Below are 27,653 nucleotides of genomic sequence, written 5' to 3'. Positions count from 1 at the left end.
AATGAAAGTATTAGTGAGGCTAGAAAGCCATAGGACTTTCTACATGCTGATGTGTATTGGCACAAGAGTTTTGGAAACCAGTTTGACACTACCTAAAACACTTTGAACCTATACCCACTAACAGCAATTCCACTTACATTTATCCTAGATCAGCTCATATCTATACAATTAACAAGGTGGCATTGTTTGTAATAACTAGAAAATTAGCACTCCTCAAAGTTCATCAAAAGTAGATCGTTAATAAAAAAAGCAAAAATAAATTGGAAATATATTCATATCAAATAATTGCAACAAAAATAAATGAACTGCAGTTAAGCACATCAACATTGGATGAACCTCTCACATGTCTTTCTACATGAAATAAACAAGTCAACAAAGTATACATATAATATTATTTCATTTACAAAAAGTTCAGAAGTAGATAAAACCAAGCCATATGTCATTTAGGGATGCATCCATATATGTATGGTAAAATTAACAAGAAACAAGGTATTGGTTAACATAAAAGTCAGGATTCCGGTTATATGTGGTTATATAGGGGTTATACATTGCAAAGTTGTTGAAACACAAATAGGCATTTAACTTTAGATTGATACGATGGATCAGCTGGCACCTCTGGAGTATTTCACCTTGATAAAGGTACACGTTTAATGTGTTAATTTTAGATTTTTCTAGTTCTTGGGGTGTTGGGGCAATACCCAGTTTTCTGTACTTTCTAGAAATGATCTTCCCCTTTGATTGGCAACTATTTCCAATGCATATTTTTTACCCTCTTTACTTATCTTATTTCCTTTTGGAAACTGATTTCCAGAGAAAAGAGCCACACTGACTTTCTACCAATAGTCAAATAAATTGGCTTAAGTATAAATATATTTTTGTTCACATAGAGTTCTCACAATTACCACAACAAAAAATTTTATCATGTAAACTTTCAAATAGGCAAAAAAATGAGAGAACATATAATGAATCTCCATGCACTCCTCACCCAGCTTCAACAATTATCAACGTTTTGCAAAACATTTTCTGCTTATAATGAAATTTATATTTTAATAAACAACACTGACTTTCTTGAGTGCTAGTTTATGTGTAGAAGTAGAATGAGCATATTTTGAAATTTAATGGATTTGAAATATGTTTCAGTTCATTGCTTACATCACTTCTGCGATTTGGAGCATTTTTAGTTATTTTTATGTAGTAGAATAAATTGCATTTTTAATAGTATCTCATATGGTTGCCTGAGGTGACACATTCTCACTCTGCATTATAATTCAGTAAGAAAATATATTATTTTTTCCTAAAATCAAACATCAGTGTTCTGGATGGAATTAAGATTTAAGGCCTGAAATTTAAAATTATTATTTGGCTGATATTCAACAGTTTCTAATGGGTGGTAGTTAAGATATGATTATAACTATTAACAGAAAAAAAATTAATTTTCCTCTATTTGTAGACACTTTCACTTTTGTTATATTAACTTTATACCTTTGGGTTATTAGATATGAGATATTATATTTGCACATAATAATATCAACAGACCTTTTGTTCCTCTAAGTCTAATACTTCTAACTAGTTTCAAGTATAAGGAAGGGAAAGAAATGCTCTACTCTCCACTGCAGATAGTTATCCTGCAGAAGAATGAAGCAGACCAAATGTGAATCTTAAAAGGAATTTAAAAAATTTAACCACAACAGTGGATTAGCCATAGTAATTACTGAACTGAGCCTATATATTATATGGTAATACTCAGACACTCCCCAAATTTCATTCAGGGCCAGAGGACAAAGGAACCCTCACAGTGTACTTTTAAAAGTGCAATGAGAATAAAAATAAAATTGCTTTTGATTAAAAATAAAATTGCTTTTGATTATCATATAATAAATTCTCCTTGGTATACATAGTGGTTGCTCATATAAATGATCAAAGAAGGTTTGGGCTCAGTTTTGATGGCAGAAATCACCAACACCAAGTAGTCCTACTCACAAGCTTTATCAAGTACCAAAAACATATGAGAAGAGCATCAACATGGATACATATAATTGATCATGATCTCCCCATCCTCCTTTCATTCCTCATGAGGATGTATCCAGGTTGATGATGACCCAGGTCAGGAAGAGGAATATTCTTAGTCTAAGGGGACCAAAATAGTAGGCTACACTAGACTTTAAGCTTCACTCCTGAAAGGGCCACACTAAAACCCATGTGATTATGATTCCATGTAAGTCAATAATTATGTTATTCATCAAAACCATGGTGTTCAAGCTGTCCACATTACAAGTCCTGGAATCTTGCTGAACATTCTAAATGTAAAATTGTCTTTTCTGTGCATATGCTGAAAGTTACACACATTAGATAAAGAAATATTACCTGCTGTCACATACTGCAAACTGTGAAATAGCTCAAACACAATAGAAGTTTAGTTTCTACATAACTTCCAAAATTGGTGTTCCTGATTGGTAGGTAGCTCCTTTCCATGTGGTGATTCAGGGCTAGGGCTTGTTCCATTTTATGGCTTTGTTATCTTCAGCCCATGTTTTCCAATGCCACTGTGCTTGTTTCATCAAGCTAGGAAATGGGGAAAAGACTTGGAGTTTTTCTGAGCTAGGCCTGAAATTGGCATCCATCACTTCTGTTTCCAGATACTATTGGGTAGCATTATGTCGTACGGCTGCCTGCAGCCTTATGAATAGCACAGAGAAAGCCAGAGAAAGCGGAAATGGGTTCTGTGGACAGCTGGCTATCTTCAACCACAATTATACACTTTCTTCTCTGTGTCTATTGGGTCCAGGTGTTTTCCATTTACCTCTACCTAGGGCCTTTCCATGAAGAAACTTAGCCATGGCCTGCCACACAACAAAGTTAAGATATTCATTCAACTTTATGTAATTAGTTCCCCATGGCTTTTGATGTCAAGGACTAATAATATCTAATTCTTCTTGAAGAAATCGTTAGATTTAAAGAAGAAATAGAAAGGGCACTAATTTTGGAGAACTAATGTAGCAGCTTAATATTTGCTCATTAGAGTCCATCATTGCCAACAGATTTTGTTCTTTGAAATAATTTTCATAATTACTTGACTAAATTCCTCCATGAAAATAAATGGTGACAATTAACTCAAATTTTGCTTTAGGATGTAGATAATTAGTGGGTCTGTGTTTTCCAAATGTCTTTGTCATGAGGGCAGAGAAGAGAATTCTAAATTCTTTCCTTGCAAAAGGGCAACACTGAACTATACAGAGCCTGATGTTTGGAATCATGAAATCTGCATGGCACCTGGACACTCAATTTCCGTGTGATTTTAGAACAGTCACTTCACTATTCTGAATAACATGATTCCATTTACAAAATATCTCTTACAGATAAGTCCTGAGGATCATATTAGGATGATATCAGATGATATCAATAGAAATATTTTTGAAAACTTAAAGATGCTATATGAGTTCCAGGTGATATTTCCATTTTTTTTTACCTACTCTTAAAGATTGATAAAAGGACCATAAAATGACACCCTGGTTAAACAGAGATCATTCACTTGGCCTCTAGCAGACCTTATTTTTATGAGGATTGTTTACTTCTGGCTATCTTCTGAATGCTACTTGCCAATGCCTTGAAGTTGTCCCTGTGTTAAGTGTTAGGGCTGGTCTCGTGGTCTCCCCTAGGACTCTCCTCCTGGAAATCTGGACTTGTTTTATCATCATGGGCAGAGGAATGAGCTCTCCTGAATGAATAACCTAAGGCTTCCCTGTGAAGGTTCCTTTTGTGGTTTGAAAGTCACCAACAGGAATGTGAACATTTTAACTTAAACCTGGATATACAGGCACATTCAAATAGAATCATTTATCTGGAGTTATTAATAAGAAGTAAAACTACTTCATGCCTTATTGAGTAGAGCTCTAGCTATCTCTGGGGAGGAGAATTTAATGATTTTCCTTCTGAGAATCACTTTTCTATTGATCCTTTACATAAACAAATATATATTTTTTGCCTTAGGGAAAAATCAGATCAGAGAAATGAAATGTCTTACTGGACTAATATTTTAAAAATGAATTAAAAATGTTAGAGTGTAACAACTCCTTTTTATGGTTCATAAAATCCCCAGTATCCTTAGGAGTATCTATAATTACCTTTAAAAATCTCTGAGTTTATATTGTTACTTTAGTTAGGTGAAATTTAAATAACTCTACTAACAAGACTTAATTTTTTTTTTGCTTTTTTTATTAAAAACAATTTAATTTTATCAGGGAATTAATAGCTGGCTTGGCTTAGGAATGTTGGAACTGTTCACAGCATTTTAAGTAGAAACTATGAAAGGAACTGCAGAGCCAAAAAAAAAAAAAAGTAATGCAATAAGAGGAATATTTTGTGTTGATTTTGCCTTTGACTTTTCCTTCTTAATACCTGCATTACTATCAACTCTCAGGATAAAGCACTTGCTCCAGCTACTGGAACTCTTTCAGCAGCTGGTTCTTGAACACCTACTGTGTGCTGCACACTCTGTAGGTCACCAAGTATATGGTACTAAAGCCACCTGCAGGGACCATTCGAACCTGAAGTTGGAAAATCTTATGATGCTCTTAGGGCAACATCAATCCTTGAAGGTGTTTCATATTGAGAAAAGAAAAGAATACTTCTAAAAGAGAAAAAAAATGATGACAAAACTATTGCCCCAAATTTTTCCTCAAAAAAAGAAAAAGAAAGAAAAGAGGAAGGAAGGACTCAGAATTTTTAAAAACCTGCCCTGAGAATTGTGTCCTTTATCAACTGATATTTTTTGAAATCAATATTATTAACCATTGACATCATTGTCTAAATAGCTTTCATAAAAGTTAATAGTTTAGAAATAATAGCTGACAGTTAAATGTCACAATGTGAATTATAGAACCTATGTAGACTTCTGAATCTTCTTTCTCAAGCTAACTGAAGTTTTCCTATCGAAAGGAAAAGAAAAAAAGATAAACTTCCAACAGGTACATTTTTTTCCCTTTAGGCAAAATGTCTCATAAATTGAGATTCGTTGAAATGTATACCTAGATTTTGGTGTCTTCAGGAACTATAAAGGCCTAAGATTATTGCCTCAAAAAGGAAAAGTAAATTAGTTAATTCTGACTTTTTTAGCTGTGACTTCAATCTTCTATGATTCCTAATTTCATTATGGAGGATTATATTGAAAATCATCCCAATATCCATCATGCACTTCAATATCCATAAATTATGCCATTTCTAATTTCAGATCAGTTGTTTATCCTTTCTTTCTTGATACCTCTAATCAGTTGCCTTACAAGACTTCAGCAATACTAACAATGAGTCAAGGTCTTGTATTATCAGTCTCTGTCCCTGTAATCTAGTTCTGAGTGAGAAAGAAATCTTTAGGAGACTGGAACAAACTGCCTTCCTCTCTGTAACTTCTGCTTTCCTTCCGATATTGGTTGTCCCCTGGAGCTTAGTAGTATGGATTCAGCCTTCGGTATGGGAGAGTGACGAGCTGTAGCACCTGTCATTCATTATCCAGGAGGTTATCTTTCTGGCCACAGTGTATCCCCATTTTTCTCACCATTCCATGTACTTCTCATCAAAACTGGGCTCTTGGCCAGGCAGGAGATTATTCCTGTATGCAAGAGGACACTTTTAAAATCAAGGCTATGCAAGCCGAAATATTCACACCAGGCAGTGCTTTGTGAAATTGCATGAGAATATCTTCCAGTGTTGATCATTGGACTCACTATTATCTCCTACGACTTGCATGTTTTCTAGTACTTGGATTGTCTCATATGATAGGCAGGGCTGTGATTGATATTCAGATATAGCTTGCAGGTATCACCCACTATATATTTGCAATGACTAATTTACATAGAGTTGGGTACTATTTCAGTAGAAAAACATAAATAGTTTCAATAACTGGGGCTCAGAGAGAAAACTTATGGTAAGAAAAGAGTCTGACACAGTGAAAGATATTCTGGGACAAGGTCTGAAAATTGGAGAAGGAAGAAAATCAAAGCACCCAGGGGTGCTTGGGTGGCTCAGTTGGTTGAGCATCAGACTCTTGATTTCAGTTCAGGTCATGGTCTCTGGGTTGTGGGATGGAACCCACTGAATAGGGCTCCCTGCTCATCCGGGAGTCTCCTTCTTTCCCTCTCCCTCTGCTCTTCCCCCTGCTTGTTCTTTCTCTCTCTCTCAAATAAATAAAATATTAAGGAAAAAAGATTTATTTATTTATTTTAGGAGAGGGAGGGGCAGAGACAGAGGGAGAGAAGCAGATTCCCCGCTGAGCAGGGAGCCCAACATGGTGCTCAATCCTAGGACACTGGATCGTGACCCAAGCTGTAAGCAGACGCTTAACCGACTGAGCCACCCAGATGCCACTAAATAAATCTTTTTTTTAAAAAAATCACCTAACCAAATCCTTCCCCTAGTGTAATAGCCCTCAAGGAAAAAACATGTTATAATTTCAAAATGAGAGCAGCACCCTCAGGCCCAACATTTGAACTGTGTAACATAACAGAGAGGGGGAATTTTTCTTTTCCTGTCTTAAAGCAGCCTGAAGAACTGTCCTTATCAGTCTCAGTGTAGGGAGCATCTGTGGCCAGTAGCTATGATTAAGATTTCACAGTAGCTATGATTAGAGGCAAGAGGCACTCTGTTCTCATCCATAGGTATGTTTAAACACTCCATGGGAGTTTCTAATAATTACTGCCTGTAAAGAATAGAAGGTGCCAAGATGATTCACCCATTAGCCTGCCTTCCCAGCCCCATTTCTACACATACCTATTTCCAATGATCTCATCCTCCACCCAGCCTTAGTCATCCACCCTAGTGATCAAGACCTTCTTGTCTCCTTGTCCTTGTCATTGGCAATAACTGTTCCTCTGTAATAGACAATAAAATCTTTGGATTTTATCTCACACTAATTTGCTCATGAGTACCATTTTCATCTGCTCTAGAACTCTCTTCCTATAACTATCCCTCTCTTCTGCATCACCAATGTTTCCCTCTCAATTCAGCATATACAAATGCTATAAAATCTCCAATAAAAAATTACAATTCTATTCCTTTAACAGTAGACCCTCTTCAACTGCTACCACATTTCTCTGCTCCTCTTTATGGTTTACATCTTTTAAAAGCAATGATGTCCATTTCCTTACATAACACTTTCTTCCCCCATCCAGTCTCCATCACCCCACAAAACTGTTCCTTTCAATTTACCAATGACTTTCATGTTACCAAACACTGAGGCCAATTCCCAGCCCTCATTTAATGTGGCCTCGTACTGTCATTTGGCATTATTGCTCACAGTCTTCTTGGAATACCTCTGAATTGTTGTTGCAAGGCATTGTTCTTTTTTCTTCTTTATTACTTTTCTTCTTACTGCTTCTTACCAGTCTCTCTGTTTTTTCTCCTTGTTTTTTCTCTTTTCTCATGTCTCTTCCTGATATCTAATGCTAGAGAATGGTCTTTTATTTTCAATTGTCTTTTCTCTTTCCTACACTTCTTCCCAGGGTGATCTCTCCTTTCCCAATGGCTTTAGATATCATTTATATGCTTAATCCCCAAATTCATATCTCTAGTCTAACCTTCTCCTTGAGTTTGATTAGAATGTTTATTGGATCCATATATACAAATGTCTAGAAGACACTTAGCAGCTGCAAACTGCACTCTGCATTTCCTCTCCTCTCTTCCCTAAGCTTGTTTTTTTCCTTGGAGTTCCCCATGTCATCAAATGCCACTAAACAGAACCTCTATTCATGGGTCAGAATTTTTTTAACATTTTTAACATTTATTGAGGATTCTTGCCCAAATCTGTCCATATCCTAATTGTCCTAATGGTTACAAACTTTCTAACTCTACTACTCCTTCCAGTACATTAGAGGGGGGAAAAAATCTTCATAATCTCTAAATCCACAACAATAAAACAATGTTGGAAACTGCCATAAGAACACAACTGAAAAAAAAAAATCTTTTCTAAGAACCGCAGGACTATAAATTTAGGAAGGACACAAAAAATTCTAAATGAATCAAACTCATCAAATTATATACATTAAATGTATAGCTTTTTTTAAAATTTATTTATTTATGATAGTCAGAGAGAGAGACAGAGAGAGGCAGAGACATAGGCAGAGGGAGAAGCAGGCTCCATGCACCGGGAGCCTGATGTGGGATTCGATTCCGGGTCTCCAGGATCGCGCCCTGGGCCAAAGGCAGGCGCCAAACCGCTACGCCACCCAGGGATCCCTGTATAGCTTTTTTTAAATGTTACTCATACTTCATTTGAGTGTTTTTTTTAATTTTTTTTAATTTTTATTTATTTATAATAGTCACAGAAAGAGAGAGAGAGAGAGAGAGAGAGAGAGGCAGAGACACAGGCAGAGGGAGAAGCAGGCTCCATGCACCGGGAGCCCGATGTGGGATTCGATCCCGGGTCTCCAGGATCGCGCCCTGGGCCAAAGGCAGGTGCCAAACCACTGCGCCACCCAGGGATCCCCATTTGAGTGGTTTTAAAAAAGAATCATGCCAAAGGAATTCATGATTTTTAGCTTAATCCTGAGTTAAGAATATTAAGAATTTGCCCACAATGCATATGGTCTCCTATATACAATAGATGATTTTATATACAATTTAAAATCCAATACATTATGAATTTATGATTCAGAAGTACCCTTAAATATTTTTAAGCAGTAGAAACACACAAGATAGTTACAAGTAGAAATAATACCCACAAAGTATTCCATATTATTATCCCAGAGACATACCATAGAGGTCTCAGGTTATTAAGAAAACATCAAAAAATGTTTTCTATATTAAGAGTATGTTTTTGGGAGTGGGAAAGAATAACACTTTGGTTATTCCCTTTGGTTTAAAATACTCAACAGCCTGAAGTCACGAACCTAAGAAGGTATAGCCATCTCTGGAGGAGTTGGAATTGCAGAGAAATCCAACGTGGAAGCACACCTGTACTTTCCACTCCACCCCCCACCCCCAAACCCTCTGCCAGGCGAGGCTCAGGTTCCCACTTTAAAAGAAGTTAAGGTCACTTCTATTTCAGAAGAGTAAACGTTTGGTATTATGAATGACTTTTTCTTATTATTAAGTAGAATGAATGGCAATTTCTGAAATGCTCTTCCAATTTAAAATCTAAGAGCTCCTGCATCTCAACCCATGAAGCCACAGGCCCCATGGAGGTTGGAGGGTAACATCTGCAATGCACTAGCCTGTGCCCCTGTAAGCAGGAAGCGTGCAGGGTGTGAGCAGCCTATAGTCCGACCATCAGTGTCACCACGGAGTTGATTGTAGTTCCCTTTGTACCATTGATTATAATCACAGCTGTGTCCCTTTTCCTGCTATTGAAAGCTCATTGGAGGCTTTTCATTAACACCTTATTCCTGCGAACACATTTGGGGCACAGCATATTGTCCTCCAGCTGTGGGGTGGAAAGTTACAAGCGGGAAGCAAGAAGAGGGCGCATACTCTCCCCCGCTTTTCAGGCACCCAGGCTTGTCCTGCATGAAATTGCAGGTGAACCCAACCTTCTGTGCCTGCAGGCATACTTCTCCCATGGACCACACACCACTTGGCACCATGGGCCTCCTGTGGCGATGCCACTGTCTCCATCTTCCCAGCCCTGGCTGCAATTCTGGACCAGGAGGCAAACACGGAATCTGGGGCCGAAGTGGTCACAACAACAGTATTGACCCCCTCCAGGAGAGCATCAGACCCCTCAGGGGGGCAGCCACTTCAGGAGGGTAGGTTCGATCAGAAGGTATCCTTTGTTCCAGGACTTTCTAGAGACATTTCCCCCTTGTCCATCATCAACCTTCTTTGTGTCTGGGTGAGAATCTTGGCCTCCTCTGCGGTGACAGGAATGTTCTTCTTTTGATCTGGGTAAGCATATTCGCAGATTCGCTTAAATACATCTAATTTCTGGCCTTTGGTGCTCAGCTTGAGTTCTTGGCACCAGGCCTGCAGGATGTCTCGGTGAAGCAAGTTGGCTGGTGGCAGTTTCAAAGGTAATGGAGGAACTGGGATTTTCTTCCAAATTCTTACTCTTGTACTCTCTTGTGCTGTCTTTTCTGAACAGGAAGCTTTGCCTTCTTTCATAGATCTCTTCCGTTTGGTCCCACTTGCTGAGGTTCTTGGTAACTTTGGGGTTCACCATACACCCGCTGTTTCTCTTCGGCTTCTTCCGATGCAGGTTGAGATTGGCCAGCCAGATAGTCTTCCCCCCACTTCGTGGAGCTCTTTTTGCCTTTTGCTTTCTCCATATCCAAAGAGAAGTCAAGGTTGACAAAAAGTCTTACTCCTGAAATGGGTCATAATTCTGTTACAAAGACTAGCAGAGACAGAGGGATGTAACGTGGTGGTTGAACCCTCCAGTTTATTTATTCATATTTGAGGCACCAGCTTCTTAATTACCCTCCAGCCATATGTTATGCTCCTAACTAATGGCTGCATCTGTAGAAGAAAACAAACACTTTCCCATAATGTGATAACATTAAATCCTTCTTGTTTTATAAGCAATCAATTGTACGTCCTGGAACTAATTCACACTGATCACAATTTTGTTTTTGTCTGGCCTGTGTTCTGCCTAAAACATGTGACCAGGTGATAAGTTGCAGTTGCAGCCCAGATAATTAAGAACTAGTAACTTAAATACTGAGTTATACCAAGGAATTATAAATGGCTCCAGGAGCATGTGCTGAACAGTTTTGGTTTCTGGTTTCTCTTTTTTAATGTTTCCTTTTTCTTTCTCTCTCAGTCCATTTACAGAAGTTTTGTTTTACCATTTGAACTTGTCTACTTAGCATAGATTTCAGAGTCAGAATCCGGGGACTCCTAGTCCCTCTTAGTCCCTCTTAGCTCTAGAGGTTACTCTCAGGACATGTCAGTTTGCCAGTGTATTTAACAAGGTATGTATTTACCAGCCATCTTGTTACTTAAAGGATTTGAGAGATATTAATCTAAAAGTCTGTGAGGACTATACTGGTCATGAGGGCTTTTGGGGTGTATATTACTGTTTTGTTTCATCTACTTGCTCTGCTATTAGCTTTTCACATGTTAAATAGTGTTTTGGTCTGTTCATCTGCTGCATCAAAATAATGACAGACTCTTAACAGCAATAAAATTAGGAGCTTGAAAAGCATCTGGAAAGTATGTAACACTCTAGATATACAGAGTTTAATCTTCTGATGAAACTGGAAGAGAAATAGTACCTTAGAAATTTTCCCTATTTATTTCATTTTGATTTTTGCTTTGTGAAATTGAAGAACTAATCATACTTCATATGTAAGCCAAAATGAAAACCCTCACATATTTATGGATATTGAAGCCTAGCTAATTTTCCTTTTACATTGCTATGTTTATTAAGCAACATGTCAATTTAACTTAACCAACTTTTTTTTTAACTTAACCAACTTTATACAGCAGGTTTCTATGTAGAACGAAGAATTTCAAAATGTGAAAAAGAGCAGTTTCTTCTTCAAAGAGCTTAAGTCATAGAAAAGGATTCATGTAAGTAAATATAACATGTTATATTTCTACCAAAAAACTTAGTTCAGGCCTAAATATTTCATCAGCTAGACTCTATATATTACCAGAGATTTTCTAGTTCTCTGGAGATATCTTAAATTTTATTTTTTGTTTTTTAAATTGTTTGGAAATATTAATAGAGTATTACTTCAGAATATTGGGATGATTTTCCTGTAATCAAGAACTACTGTAGACTTAAAATATGTCTGTGTGAGTTTTTGATCAAACTAGTAGCCTAAACTGACAGTTTTTTTTTAATTTAATGCATTGATAAACTTACCTGGTTGTTATTAACTTCCTAATATCAAAGTGATAGCAATAGCCAAAAATCTGGTGAATATTTAGATTGAATTATCCTCCTACTTTAAATACAAAATTTCTCTTCCAAAGTGATAATTCACAACTGAAAGATATATCCTGATTTGACTTTAACTTTTAAATATATTCTAAGATATGACTTTAATTAGACACTACAAAAATGATTACAGCAGACCAATTATTTTTTAATGTTTTAGGCTAATAAACAGCCACAGCCAATCATACTAATAAATGCTAATGATGGGTTTGTACAAAATGTTTAATGCAGATGATGTCATGGTACATTGTCTATATGATTTTTAGCATTATTGCAATATAAAAAAATAAGAACCACTTGCACCAGACATTGTTTTAAGTACCTTCCATGAATTAATTTCTATAATATTGTGGTATAGGCAGAATAATAGCCCCTTGAAGATGTCCACATCCTAAATTCCAGAACATGTGAATATGTTATATATATGGCAAAAGGGACTTTGCAGAGGTAATTAAGGTTATGGACCTTCAATAGGGAGATTATCTTGAATTATCCAGATAAATTCAATTTTACTACAATGAGCCCTTAAAACCAGAGAACTTCCTCTGGCTGGAGATCAGAGAGGTGTAACAGAAGCAAAAGAAATTCAAGTTTGAGACAGACTCGACCCACTTTTGTTATAGAGGGCCCCTGGCGAGGTGATCTTGAGGAAAGTCTATAGGATCAAAGATTGACTCCCAGCTGACAGTCAATAAGTAAATGAGGACCTCAGTCCTACTACTGCAAAGAACTGAATTGCCCAACAGCTTAAATGAGTTCAGACACAGATATATCCCTAGAACCTCCAGAAAGGAACAAAGTCTTGCTGATTTTGCCCTCCTGAGATTCTGTGAAGAGGATTCACTGAGTCATGCTCCATCCTGAACTCTGACCTAGAGAACCATGGGATAAAATAAATGGGTGTTCTTTAAGAAGCTAAATTAGTAATAATGTGTTATGTCAACAATACAAGTTTTTGTAGTAGCTTGCAAATTATTATTATTATCCCCATCTTACATGTTAGGAAACTGAGACTTGGACAAGTTAAATAACATACTCAAGGATACCTGTGGTAAAGCTGGGATTTGGTAGGACAAACGACCCATCATTTGGCAGTGTATTAAGGGTTTGTTGCACCAACAGAATAATCTTTGTAGTAATCAGAAATATATTTTCATTGGAAGAAGATGTAATGTATGATTTGTGACTTTTGCATATAACCCATAACAGTTCATTAATAACAGTATACTAAAGATTATTAGTAAATATACTAATAAATATTAGTACATTTTCCTCTCTCTATATATATATTTTAAAAGATTTTGTTTATTTATTCATAGAGACACAGAGAGAGAGAGAGGCAGAGGAACAGGCAAAGGGAGAAGCAGGCCTCCTACAGGAAGCCCATCGTGGGACTTGATCCCGGGTCTCCAGGTTCACACCCCAGGCTGCTGGCGGCGCTAAACCGCCGGGCCACCGGGGCTGCCCTCCTCAAAAAATATTTTAAACTTCATTTGATTTTAGAGATGCGGAATTAGATTGCTTGGCCTATCAAACTAATGAATTAATGACTAAAGAATGAAATCTCCTTACTGAATCAAAAACATAATAACCAAAATAATGGTTTATCATGTTGAAAACCAAAATTAAGTGGATATACAAAGCATACAACAAATTCTTGTCATAGAATTGTTTTAAGATTTAAATGTGGTTGGCCACAGAATGAGGTTCACTGTTAATTGTTATAAAGTGAGTGTTTAAATCTGCTTAAACGTCCTGGGTTTTTGGAGTATAAATTATGTTAAAATTGTCTCTCTACTTTAAAAAGTGACTTGTGAGAATTATGTGCAAATATGAGCACTACAAAAGTAGATTCAGCCGCACCAGCAAAACCGAGCACATACTTCTTTTTTTTTCTGAACACATACTTCTTATAGAAAGTATCCTTATAAAATTCAAAATTGGGGGTCCCTGGGTGGCGCAGCGGTTTGGCGCCTGCCTTTGGCCCAGGGCGCGATCCTGGAGACCCGGGATCGAATCCCACATCGGGCTCCCGGTGCATGGAGCCTGCTTCTCCCTCTGCCTGTGTCTCTGCCTCTCTCTCTCTCTCTGTGACTATCGTAAATAAATAAATAAAAAACCTTTAAAAAAAATAAAAATAAAATTCAAAATTGTGTAAACTGTGTATCAACAGAAGAGACCACAAAATGATCATTAAAATGCTGTAGAGCATTAAATGAATTTAATAATAAATCAATATGTATTAATAATATTAAGCTCTATAACATGTTATAAATATAAATGATAATATCATATGGATTAATAGATGATATTGATGAATTAACTAATAAATTAAATGAATTAAAATATGAAGAATTATTTTCTTATAAAATATTTTCAATTGAAAAATTTTCTTATAAAATATTTTCAATATTTCATGTCAAATAATATTAGTTGTGTTTTATCAATGAAAACAAGAAACTTTGGAAAGATTTTTTTTATCATTTACTGTCAACCAACACTGTTGCTAATACTATATTTTAAAATGTAAACAATTTTTATATTTCCCATAATGTTACTTGTTCAACATGACTAGAATAGAGATGGTGTATGTCCCACATCTGAAAAGTACAGGACTTTTTATGAAGAGTAGTATTTTGTCATATGGTATCATAGCAGTATACATAGGATAGCCTTAGAAGTTAGAAATATATTAGAATATTATTGTTAGATTAACATTTTATAATAATTATTAAATAAGAAACATTTTATAATATATAATTATAATAAAAATTATAAACTATATGCAAATTTTTAAAGTATAATTATAGTAATAATCATTTGTTACAGCTCTACTCAATTTTTGCATTCTCTATATTTGGCATATCAAAGGGCAATGATTACAATCAGTTTTATTGCATTCTGAAAACTTCTGGCTAGCTCATAAAATGGTTCTGACACATTTTTAAAATTACCTTTTAAAGTAGAAGTATTTTAAAGTAGTATTTATGATACATTTCAACTATGTTAGCAAGTGTTCAGCTAACTTTAAATTTTGAGTGTTTATAGAATAGGTGATGAAATAGAAGTCACTTTTCACTATTTTTTGCAATTCCACTAACAAATGTTAATTTATTTTATTTTTATTCTATTATTTTTTGGTGAGGAGCATTATAAGGTGGAAAAATCTATATACAACATGGGGGCAGATTTACTTATTTTTTTTACTTTGAGATTGTTACCAAGGTTAACTTTAAATTTATGGCTCTGATAGAGTATTTGAGACATTTAAATTAAATAGAAAAGAGGAAACCTCATTTACCTCTAGACATCCATAAGTTCAGATAGATTGTTGCTAAATTAAAATGGTATGGAGACCTATAATGTTATCACAGTTAGTTTTTATACATGACCTAATGTTAAAATCAGGCAGACAAGAAGCAAAAACAATACAGCTCATGTTCCTATAAATTAGTCTCAAATTCTGGAGGCTAAAAGACATACGTTGCAAATATATGCATGTTTTATATATCCTATATATAAAGCTACATCTTCTAATAAAAATAGTCACACATTTTAACTAAGTGGTCTCTGGAAGATACAGACTTTGGATGTATAATTTCAATATATTTTTACTTTGGTCTAGAATTTGTAACTGTTTCTGTATGTGCTAAAAGTAAGAATGACCTGTCTTCTGACCATGTATTCAAGTGAATGATATAACATAGATGTGCCTAGAAACCTATAAATAGCATGGATTTGGCAAACTCCACTTGCTGTAAAAAAAAAAAAAGTGGCTTATAGCAATATTAGTCCAATTGTTCCAAAAGGGTTGTACAGTTCCAAGTGATTTTTTAAAATAGAATTACCTCATTCTTAGGTATGCTACATCTTTTAAGACCAACTTCCAAATTCAAGCTAAATAGAATATCTCTTTAAATAAGTCAGTTATTTAGTATTTAGTATTTAGTTCAGCTCTTTTTCTGTAAAGAACTTGGCTTCCTTTAGGTACCACAAATCCTTTAACTTCTCTGTCTTAGGCTTTTAACTCCTAGTCCCTAGTCCTTTGAGAAAAGATAAGGTGATAGCATCAGACTTCTTTTCCCTTTTTGTTTTTTTTTAAAAAAGCATAGTGTAAGTCACATATTGCAACACAAGCATTTGTGTCAAACTTCCTGCAATATGGATTATTAGTTCCTGGAAGTGGTGATACAGGGAGGTTGTACATTCTTCCTTACATGTCTGAAAATCAAGTGCTCCAAAATGTCTAGAATTGGAAATCCAGATAGCAAATATTGGTGTTGCTGTCTTTTTGAATATAATTTTCATTATTTTCTTCCTTTCTAACAAATCCTAATATCTTATGTAATTCTCTGCAATAGATCATCAGTGTATGACAAAACAATTGTGAATGAAATAGAATGGTTTTATGAAAAATAAAAATTCTAGAGGTAGAAGTTAAACTCATGTTTGCAAAGGAAGAAAACAAAGTCTTACTGAAATTAAATCATATAAGTATATTGGAACTATATTATTTTTGTGAATATCATTTTAAAGTGTTCAAAATTTATCTTTGGAATAAGAATGTCTTGTACCTGCCAATATATTTTTTTGGTAAAATTTATACCTGAAATTATCTGTTGATTTAACACCTTTATGTTTCACTTGAGCCATCCAAATTATGTTAGTGAAAATTAAGTTACTCTAAAATGCAAATTTATTCAGTATTTAATAAGTGCATTCTGCTATCTTTCATATTAAATGATGATATATTGAATGATGAATAGGGATTTTTTTTCCTGTTGAGAAATTACAATTTTTCCCTAAGATACAATTGTTAAAGGTTATCACCTGTCTTTAAGTGTTACAAACCCTCTTTCTGTTTTTAAGATGATAGCCCTTTTAGTATTTTACCATTATATTTTGTCAAGAAATACTCTAAAGTATTATACAAACTTCCTAGTAATCTTTTAAATAAGTTTCTCTCATTTGTACAAAGGTTGCCTTATTTACGTGAGATATTAAGACAATTCTCAAAATCTGGAACAGTACTGAATCAGTTATTCTTTTAAAAATATACTAATATAAAAATCTAGAATTTATGATCCTCTGGGAAAAAAAGGGTAGACTATTTGGAAATAGTAGCAATTTTTTTCTCTTCCTCTGAAAGAAAAAAAAGAGTAGACTATTTGGAAATAGTAGCATTTTTTTCTCTTTTCTTAACTATTTACAAATATTTGATGACTTCAACTCATCTTGAGGTGTATTAGCAATTAGAGAAATTCTAGAATCTCTTAAAGCAGATATTTCATAATCATTCCTTGTCTGGTAGTATCCACATTCGAAATGGTGACCATCACAGAGTTCAGAAATACTGAGTCAACTATGAAACAGACCCGTATGAGTCTATGCATATAAGGAACTAAGAGATCTCCTGGAAGGAAAGTCATTCCAAGAGAAGAAATCTGACATGAAAAGATTGAGAAAGTCTTAGTCACTGAAGGAAAGGGCAAGACTGCATTCATGATGTCCATGTCCCAACTCATATCCTGTAATCCTATAATGGTTAATGTCTGAAGGAGTAAAATGGAAACACCCATTATAGAGTGTAACACAGAAGAGGGAAAGAGGCTTTCTCTCTTTGACCTAAATGTAGACTTTTGTCAACTGCAGGGTGCCAGTGCCTCCACTTGGAGCTGAGCGCAATCTAGGTAGATTGGCATCAGAGAATTTTCACTCTCTGAGCCCTTAGGATACTTCAGTGGTGCCTGCAGGAAACTGCTGTACTTCCACAATGTTGGAAACTCTCATGAAATAAATGTAGTGATGCTCAGCTTTAGGAAGCCAAAGCAAAAGAGGAAAGTAATAGGAACCCCTCATGGCAGCTGACCCATGGTGTTGGATTTATGGGAACTCACATGAGGCACTCCTGATAAGACATGAGGAGGAATAGCCAGGGCTGGGTCTTTCATTAGTAGGTTTTTTTTTTTTTAGATTTTATTTATTTATTCATGAGAAACAGAGAGACAGGAGGCAGAGACACAGGCAGAGGGAGAAGCAGGCTCCTTGCAGGGAGCCTGACGTGGGACTCGATCCTGGGTCTCCAGGATCATGCCCTGGACTGAAGGTGGCACTAAACTGCTAAGCCACCCTAGCTGCCCTCATTAGTAGGTTTAGATAGATTTTACTTATGACCATTCTCTGTGCCTTCCTTGTAATAAATTCTCAGTAACTGTAGATTGAATGGATGATACAAAGGTAATCTGATAATATTCAACAGAAGTGGAAGAAAATCCTAGAATGCAAAAGACCAACTGCAACACTTATTCCATAGGATTCTCCATTGGTTTACCTGATCTGTTTATAGGATTTGAACGTTTGAAAGACAAAACTAAAAGGATGCATTTTCAATCATCTGATGGTGGAACAAAACTATCCCATTTTGTAGAATTTAAATATGAATTTTGCCATAGTAAAGTTAAAAAGTTTTAAAAATTAATGTTCGTGTTGTGAATGATCTCTTGTTTTTCCATTTTATACCCGAGATGACCTTCTAAAAATCAGGCATATATATATATTGTTTAATCAGTCCTGAATTTAAAAGTCCTGAATTTAAAAATTTTACTTTGTAGTTCCTTTGCTCTGTGACAAAGTTGAATGAATTCTGATGTTTAAAAAAATCCTTAAAAAAGATGGATATGATGTCAATAATGAAGAAAAATGATGTGTTATCAAAAAATATCAACACTACATGTTTTTTCAACTGCCATGCCAGCTTTTTCAGCCCTACAGGAATAATCCCTGATGAAATAAATTAATTGATGTGCATTTTTGTTTAAAGCCTAATTAGTTTTTGTACATGTGGGAAAGCTCATATTGAAGAATTATATTTGATTATATCACTTTCTTGATTCAGATCCCTTTGTGGCTCCCTACTACCACCTGTTGTAAGATGGTTTCCTCAGTTTAACAGACTTGGAAATTATGTCCCTAAGCAGCAGTTTTACTCAGGAACGATTTTAGGACCCATGCTGATGCAAAGGAAGGAAAAAATAACAGAATTAAGCAGAGGGAGAAGTGAAACTGAGAAGCTGCTTCAGTGGGGCCTCAGCTAAGGAGTTTTGAGGTTGAAATAACACTTTTGAGTTGTGCTCAGGTGGGGTCAAGGAACTAGGCCTTATCCACTCATTCAATCAATCATTGAATGTGGGACAATATGGGAAGGAGGCATGACCTTGGAACAAAATGGCTTTTTTCCAGGTGGGGCAATCCCATAAGGGGGGCCAACAATGGATTGCTGAGGGCTTTCTGTTGGCAGCTCTTCTAGCAGTGGAGGAAGTTAAGTCATTTATTCTTCAAGGGGGAACTGGGCTGCACATTACAGCAGCTATACACCACCTAATAGGATGAGATCATAATTCATTAACATAGTTCACAATCCCAGGTCAGATCCAACCAATATTTCTAGATTCATTCTCTGCTATTATCCTACCTCTACCCTGAGTGCCAGTCAACTCCCCTGCTCTTATATGCCTCTATGCTGTTGAAAACAATAACCCAGGCATTCTCTCTTCTCACACTTCAAGACCATATATACTCCCGTAATCAGAATTAATGCTTTTTCTGTGCTTATACCATTAGCATTTATATCATATTATTATTATCTATATACTTATGAAATCCTCAAAGGAAAACAGCAGCTTTTCATTCATGTTGTACAACCAATACTTAACACAGAGCCAAGTACACAAAGGTCCTATAAACACTGAGCGACCAAGTGAATAATGAATGAGCAATAATTTGCCAGACCAGAGGGTAGGCAGATGTCATTTATTCCTTTCATAGAAACTGATATCTTATTAAACATGTTCAATTTATTAAGATCAGAAATCAAATCTAATAAAACAACATTTACTCCAGGCCTGGTATGTATCAGAAGCTGTTTGGATTTGTGGAAAATGCAAATAAATGAGAGATATATCCCTTGTCTTTAAGGACCCTATCATCTTTTTGAAGAGGTAGAAAACAAAAATTAAGGAATTAAATGGCATTACATAAAATAGTATTCAATATAAAAACACATGAGAGATCATGGAGAACTCAACTATTTAAAGATTTATCTATTTTCGAGAGAGAGAGAGAGCATGGAGGAGAGGAGTAGAGGAAGAGAGAGAGAGAGAGAATCTCAGGCAGATTCCATGCTAAGCACAGAGCCCAACACTGGGCTTGATCTCATGACCCCCAAGATCATAATCTGAGCCAAAACCAAGAGTCAGTCGCTTAACCTACAATGCCACCCAGGTTCCTCTTGGACAGCTCACCTATTATAACTGGGTATGTTACAGAAAGTTATTTAAGTTTTTTGTCTATAATTCTGTACACATCTTTCCAGGAAATAGTATCTGACATATTAATCAATTTCCCTAGACTGCCTATATAATTATGTTTATTAAAATAAGCCTCGGTACTAACAGTGATCTATATAATGTAGTAGCACTTACCGTAGTATTTTTATTTGTATATCACATTCAATTAATTGATTAATATGTTTAAATATTCAATAAATATTTTGATGAGCATTCACTACATGCCAGGCAGTGGGGTATAGCTGTGAGCAACTCCAATAAGTTCCTTATCCTCATGCAACACTTCTAGGCAAAGGAGATGCTGAAGCAGGGCTCATAATCAAGGGAGATAGTGTTATGAATGAGAACTTAACATGCTATGGTAGCCCTCAGCAAGGGGCTGGGACTTCTTACATAAGGCAGAGTTAAATTGAGGGTTTAAGGTCAAGTTAGGTATAAACTAGAGCTTAGAGGGAAGAAGGAGGAAGGGTAGGTTCTAAATAGAGGGAAGATCATGCGTAAGGGTCAAGACACAGGAGGAAATATGCTTATAGAGCCTATTTGAGTAGCAAATAAGCCTGCAATATGGCTAGAGTACTGGAGATGAAGCGACAAAAAGCTACATGTTCAAGAGATATATAAAGGTTACATCGTGGCCAGCTTTGTAATGAGATTGATCTTTGTCTTAAATGTCACGGAGAGTCAAGGGTAAGCAGTAATACTCTCAGATTTGCGTTTGTAGATACTCTGGAAGCAGCGCAGGAGAGGGGCTGAAAGGGTCAGAAGTGACAGCAGGGAGGTAGGTGGCTAATACCACCAATGAAATGGCACAGTAGCCTGGCCTAAGATGTTGGCAATGGAGACAGACTGGAGGAGGACAGCAGCAAGCCTGTAGAATGAATGATGATTTGAGGTTGATGAACTGTGGGAAGGGAGAAAGAGGAGCTAGAGATGCCCAGGACCCTCTAAATTCCGATAAAGTATGCCTGCAGCATACCTGCTTCATCACCTGATTCAGGCAGTATGAAAAGGGATTTGATTCTGTTCCTGTCTGGCCTCTGGCCACAGCACAGGAAAGGAGGCCCTGGGCTGGTGGTGGCCTCAGCAGAGGCAAGGGTAGAAAGTGAGCCGCTGTAAGCAAAGCAGCCTGAAGGAACAGAGTGAGTCTGGGGGTCTGTACCCAGAAAGGAGAATTCCTGGTGATGCCAGAACAGAAAGCACAAAAAGAGGGAGGGAGGGAGGGAGGGAGGGAGGGAGAGAGAGAGAGAGAGAGAGAGAGAGGAAGTAAGTAAAAGAGAGGAGAGAGGAGAAGAAAAGGAGGAGAGGAAAAGAGAGGAGAGGGGCAAAAAAGAAAAAAGCTCCTGACATCTGGAACTGATCTGATTTTCACAGGTAGACCTTAATGTTGTTATAAGCTGGTCTTACATTCAGTCAGGTCATTTTATTCTCCTGTTGGACATGAACAGTCTCCAACCTCAGATGTGGTGACCCTGAGACAACGATAAAATGAAACAGAGAAAGACCACTTCATAATTTTGTCTAAGCACAGACAAAAAACAAAAAAACATGGTTATTGTGTTACCCACAAAACATCGAAACATAGAAAAGCTCTCTTTTTCCAATAGCTTCCAGTCTAGGGCAAACTTTCCTTCCTTTTACCTGCTCTCAAATCATTCAATACAAGCCCAAATCCGCTAACAGACTCTTTGTAACTCCCTCTTACTGAGGCTCCCCATGGTTCCCCATGCTGTGTGACTTTCCCACTGCAATGAGTAATAAACCCAACTTTAACAAGTTGGTTCCTGGTGGTCTTTGGCTGAAGGCGTTGACAGTGAGAAGTTAGGAATTCATAAATTGTCAACTGCTTGCCTAAACATGATGCACCAGCATTTTAGTACAGTACAATGGGACATCATGGGCACATAAATAAACATTTGCTAGACAAGCAAGCAAACATTTACAGAAATGAAGAAAAGACCACTGCAATAATCCACCTGCTTACAATCCTTTCTGATCATTCTCTTGGTCTCAAATTTTTATCTCATCTTACACTGAAAAGGAAAACAGGGAAAGAATTAAAACAAAAACGAAAGCACAAGTCCCAGAGGATTTATGAGTAATGCTACTTCAGTCACGACAGTCTTTATTTATTTTTTCCTTTGCTTTGATTTTGCTCAGGGAACTTTTAGCTTTACTCATCTTTAATTACCTTAATTTCATGCTTAACTCTGGCACAGAAGAGATCTGTTTGTAATTTCAGATGAGAGAAAATGAAATTCCCCTCAGCAAAGTCAAATTTTAAAATTCAAGAGGAAGAACAATATGCCAGCTCACAAAAAGTATCAACTTTACATTTCAAGGTAATTCAGTGGTGATGCAGTATTAAGGAGCTCAAGTTCTGTTTTGAAAACAAAACAAAGCAAAATAAAATCCAACAGAGAGAGAGAGAGAGAGAGAGAGATCCATTTGTTTCTCTCTCTCTCTCTTTTTTTTTTATTATGGAAAGAACATCTGACATGAAATCTACCCTCTCAACAAACTTTAAACTGTGCCATATAGTATTACGAAGCCCTATAGTCAGAGAGTTGTATCATTGATCTCTCGGACTTAATCACAACTGGAACCTTATGCCTGTTGAACCACAACACCCCCTGTTCTCCCTCTACCACCCACTAACTCTGGCCACCGCCATCCTACTCTCTGTCTCTCTGAGTTTGCCTATTTTAGGTTCGGCATGTGAGTGAGACCACACAGTATTTGTCCTGTGACTGAGTTATTTCCCTTAGCACGGTGTCCTCTAATTCATCTACAGTGTCACAAATGGCAGGATTTCCTTCTTTTTTAAGGCTACATAATATTCCATTGTATGTATACACCACATTTTCTTTATCTACTCATTTGTTTACAGACACCTAGGTGGTTTCCACTTCTTGGCTACTGTGAATAATGCTGCAATGAACATGCAAGTGCAGATACCTCTTTTAGAGCCTGATTTCAACTCTTAGAAGTGGGATTGCTGGATCACATAGTAGTTCCTATTTTTAGTTGTTCAAAGCACCTCTGTACTGTTTTTCCGTAGTGGCTGCATCAGTTTACATTCCCACCAACAGTGCACATGGGTTGCACTTTCCCTCCTATCCTTGTCAACATTTTTTTAAATAAGAGCTACGCTAACAGGAATGAGGTAATATTTCATTGTGGTTTTGATTTTCATTTCCCTATGATTAGTGATCATCTTTTCATAGACCTGTTAGCCATTTGTATGTCTTCCTTGGAGAAATGTCTGCTCAAATCCTTTGCCCATTTTTAAATCAGTCACTAACTGGCTGATTACTATTGAGTTAGAGGAGTTTCTTATATATTTTGGATATTGATCCCTTAATAGCTATAAGGTTTGCAAATATGTTCTCCCATTCCATGGGTTGTCTTTTCATTTTGTTTCTTTCCCCTTATGTTGTGCAGAAGCTTTTATTGTCTCTAGAAAGTTATTCAGGAGATATTAATATTTTTATTAATATTTTTCTTTAGTTTCTTGTATTTTTCAAATATTCAAAAAAGAACAAGATTCTTTTTGTAATTAAAAAGAAAATAATAATAATTCATAGTAATTAATACAAACCAACTCATGAAGCTAAGTAGAATGGAAAATGTGGTAATTGTGTGAGCCTTGATAAAGGTTATTTGAGGGAAAGGGGGAGATTTGGACTTCCCATATATGGTTGTGTATATAAATCATGTTCATCAAGACCCTCCCTTTCTCTACAGTTTATTTGCTGGTAATTAAGCCAACAGCTCAAAGACAAGAAACCACCTCCTGAAGCTTTTGATAAATTTCAGTTTGCCAACTTAATTTTTTGAGTTTGAGAAAGGAAGTAATGAGAAAATGGAAATATGCAAAAAGTTACCAACTCTCGTGCATTATGGATGATAACATTTAGCAGTTTCTAGGAGAGGCAAATACAGAGATCGTATTTTGCATTTTTAATATACTTCCTATATTTGTTGAAAAAACTAGTATAAACAGATGCATCTCCCTAATGAGGGTGCTACAACTGATACTCCTCTTTACTGTGAAAAATCCAAAATTTTATGAAGAACACAGAAAACATAGCTGAGGGCAGAGACATGAGTTTTTTTGTTTTGTTTTGTTTTGTTTTAGAACCATAGCTAAGTTTCTCTTTCATTACTGATATATGAGTCAGATTAGGACTGTGATATTGATGAATAACATAACAAATAAAATAATGCCTAGCCTGCATAGAATAGAGGATGTCACTGTAGGGCTGCAGGCTTTGTAATTCAAAATTGGAGATAATGTTGGGCACAGTGATATTCATTTTGTAAGAAAAACAGCAAAATAATGACATCCTAATTGGAACATGTCTGCATTCTATTCCTGTGCTTTTCTATGTATTTTGTCAGTGATTTTTCCACCATATTTTCTAGCTATACAACAACTCAACCTCAAATTCTCAAAACTCCTTTTTATCTTCTTTAAATATTTATGTAGCGTTCAGCACTTTTTGGAAAGCTATGAGTCTATATCAAACAAATAGAGGGTTGTAAGCTAAAAGTCTGGAAACCACTGTCCAGGGGGATCAATTCGAAAAGTAATATGTCTTTATATAAATTGGAAAAGCAACACGACTAACTCATTATTGCAAGCCAAAGTGATGTTGATGTCAGACCACAGAAAATCTTAAGGGTGAAGGGGGATTACAGAGGCACAGATGCAGTGAATCATCCATATTCAAATGAAAGCTTCTAACTTATGTGTAACTAATACTTTTTGAGAAGGTAGAAAGAGGTTTGGGGATTTTTTTGTAGCTTCTGCCCATTCAATGTTCTCTGCAACCATCTGCCAGTAAATAATGATTAATTCTCCTTGACATGGGTATCACAACTCGAGAATTATGAAATGATACACAGCAAAGTGAAAAGATAACTATAAGAATTAATAAATAATCCAATTCCAAAGCTGAAATAAAGTTGAAGATGTTGTTAAGTTTCTAATCTGATACAAACAATCAAAATCTAGACTTTCACTTATTTCACTCTACCAAGAATGGTGTTATCTTTGTTGTGAGGTATTTCTGCAAAACCCAAGTAGACTGGGTGTGTGAAACCAATGAACCTCTCTCTCTAGGAGCTGTGTATATTGACTAAAATACTTGTAAGTTGAAGGACCTTATGGTAGAGGACACCTCAACATGGAGACTCGTGCCCAGGAAAATTGCACACTTCTTCTGCTTATGCTTGAGTATAGGAATACGAGTCTATTACTTACACAGGTAATGAGGCAGAGCAGAAGTGGAATGGGAGGAGGTGTCTTTCCAATTCTGAGCTCTATCTATAGGGAGGAGGCAATCTTTGACAAAGGACTATATGCAGATAACATTTAGCACCATTATATCCATACTATGAAGACACCATAAAACAAAATTGTACTTTACCAATTAATTTACTTTATGCATGATAATATTGAACAACACATAGTTTCTCATATTAACCTCATTTCTTCCAAAAGACTACATATGAGACATAGATACAAATTTCAGAAAAATAATAAAACACTCCATGTAACCAACACCTCCCTTAAGAAATGGAATATAGGGATCCCTGGGTGGCGCAGCGGTTTGGCGCCTGCCTTTGGCCCAGGGCGCGATCCTGGAGACCCGGGATCGAGTCCCACGTCGGGCTTCCGGTGCATGGAGCCTGCTTCTCCCTCTGCCTGTGTCTCTGCCTCTCTCTATATATGTCTCTCATGCATAAATAAATAAAATATTAAAAAAAAAAGAAATGGAATATACCAAATATAGTGGTTTCTTGCTTTACTTTTATTTTATAGTATGATTATCAAACAGGATATGTTCTTCTCTATTTGTAGACTATACTAAGAGAGTGAGTACTTCATCAAAGAGTTGTTAAACACTCAGAAGGGATGGAAAATTGTTTCTGAGAAGGACATGCTGATTTCCACTCCCACCAGTACTCCAAGGGTATTCTTGTTGCCCCACATATTTTCCAACAGGGGCTACTGTGAGATTTTTGTTGTTGTTGTTTTCCTGGTTTGTTGGAGGTGAAATGGCATTTTACTATAACTTTATTTTGCTTCTCCTTGACTACTAATATAATTAAGCATCTTTTAATTTGCTTATGAAGCATTCATGTTTCCTCTTCCATGAACGGCCTTTGTTTTTTCTCTTGGTTTGACTTTTTATGGTTGATTTATAGAAGACTTTGCTATGTTCAGATTGAAGTTTTTGACAGTTATACATTTTGCAAATAACTTTCTCCCTATTGGAGGCTTATGTTTTTATTCTCCTTATGGGGTCTTTGTTAATAATCAATTCCAAATATAAATTTTGACATATTTTTCAATCTTTTCCTTTATGCTCTGTGCTTTTTAAAAAGGTCTTAATGAAATCTTTCTGTGAGTCACAGGCATAAAGATATTTTCCTGTATTGTCTTGTAAACCGTTTAGAGTTTTGCTTTCCACATTAGGTCCATCTGGAACTGAATTTGGTGCATGGTGTGCATCATAGTCCTAGTTCATTTTTTCTCCATCTGTAAAACCAATTTATTAAGCAGTCCATCTTCCCTCCACTGATATGTCAAGACAAATACCAAACTTCACATGCCTGTTGTTCTGTTTCGGGACTCTCTTGTTTCATTGCTTTATTTCATGTGCCAGTATGGCACTGTCTAAATTATTAGATCTTTATAAGAACTATTCCCTCATAGCACTAGTCCTCTCTTTCTTTGAGAGACAGTTTCCCTCCAATATTTTTCACTTCACATTGAGATGTCATTATGATTATTATTTTATACAGTCAATGTTGTTTAGTCTTCTCAGCTTTACCAGTTTTTGTTCACCATTATCTCTTGAATTTCAGACTTTGAAATTCATTTTCCTCTTCCTGAAGTATGATTTTAGAATTTATTTTAATGAAGGTTTGTTATTGGCAAATTCAGTTTTCATTGTTGTTCTAATGTTTGGAAGCATCTTTATTTTGTCCTGATTCCAAATAAAAACAATTATTTTTCTGGGTATTCAATTTGAGGATGACAATTATTTTCTCTCAAGACTTTAAAGATTTTTTTATATTTCCCCAGTTTTATAATTAATGACACAATGTAAGTTTAATTGTCATTCTTGTAGATAATTTGGAATCATTTAGAATTCATATTACCATGGGCTTTTTGGTCCTATAATTACTATGGATTCCAACTCCAAGTTTGTATGGGGACTGTCTACAATTACATGGTTAGGCATTGTCCATGGATAGACATTTGTCTATCCATCTATCTACTTCACCTAGAGCCAAAAGTAAGGTAAGTATGTTTCATTTTTGCCTCAACTTTACCAGTTTTTTGCCTGCTGATTTCCAACGAGAGTGCCACTTTTTTACAATTTTGGTCTCCAGTGTAGCCTGTGGGTTTGACTTCTGTCTTTTGC

General features: G+C 36.1%; 1 pseudogene; it reads right to left on the bottom strand.

The window, feature by feature from the left end:
- Positions 1-9,340: 9,340 nt before the first annotated feature.
- Positions 9,341-10,086, bottom strand: LOC129498158 (developmental pluripotency-associated protein 4-like; annotated as a pseudogene).
- Between the last annotated feature and the right edge of the window lie 17,567 nt (positions 10,087-27,653).

This window comes from Nyctereutes procyonoides, unplaced genomic scaffold (assembly GCF_905146905.1).
Source record: "Nyctereutes procyonoides isolate TBG_1078 unplaced genomic scaffold, NYPRO_anot_genome, whole genome shotgun sequence".
NCBI classification, from domain to species: Eukaryota; Metazoa; Chordata; class Mammalia; order Carnivora; family Canidae; genus Nyctereutes; species Nyctereutes procyonoides.
Note: the sequence above shows the minus strand (reverse complement) of the source record. Positions and strands in the feature narration are given on the sequence as shown.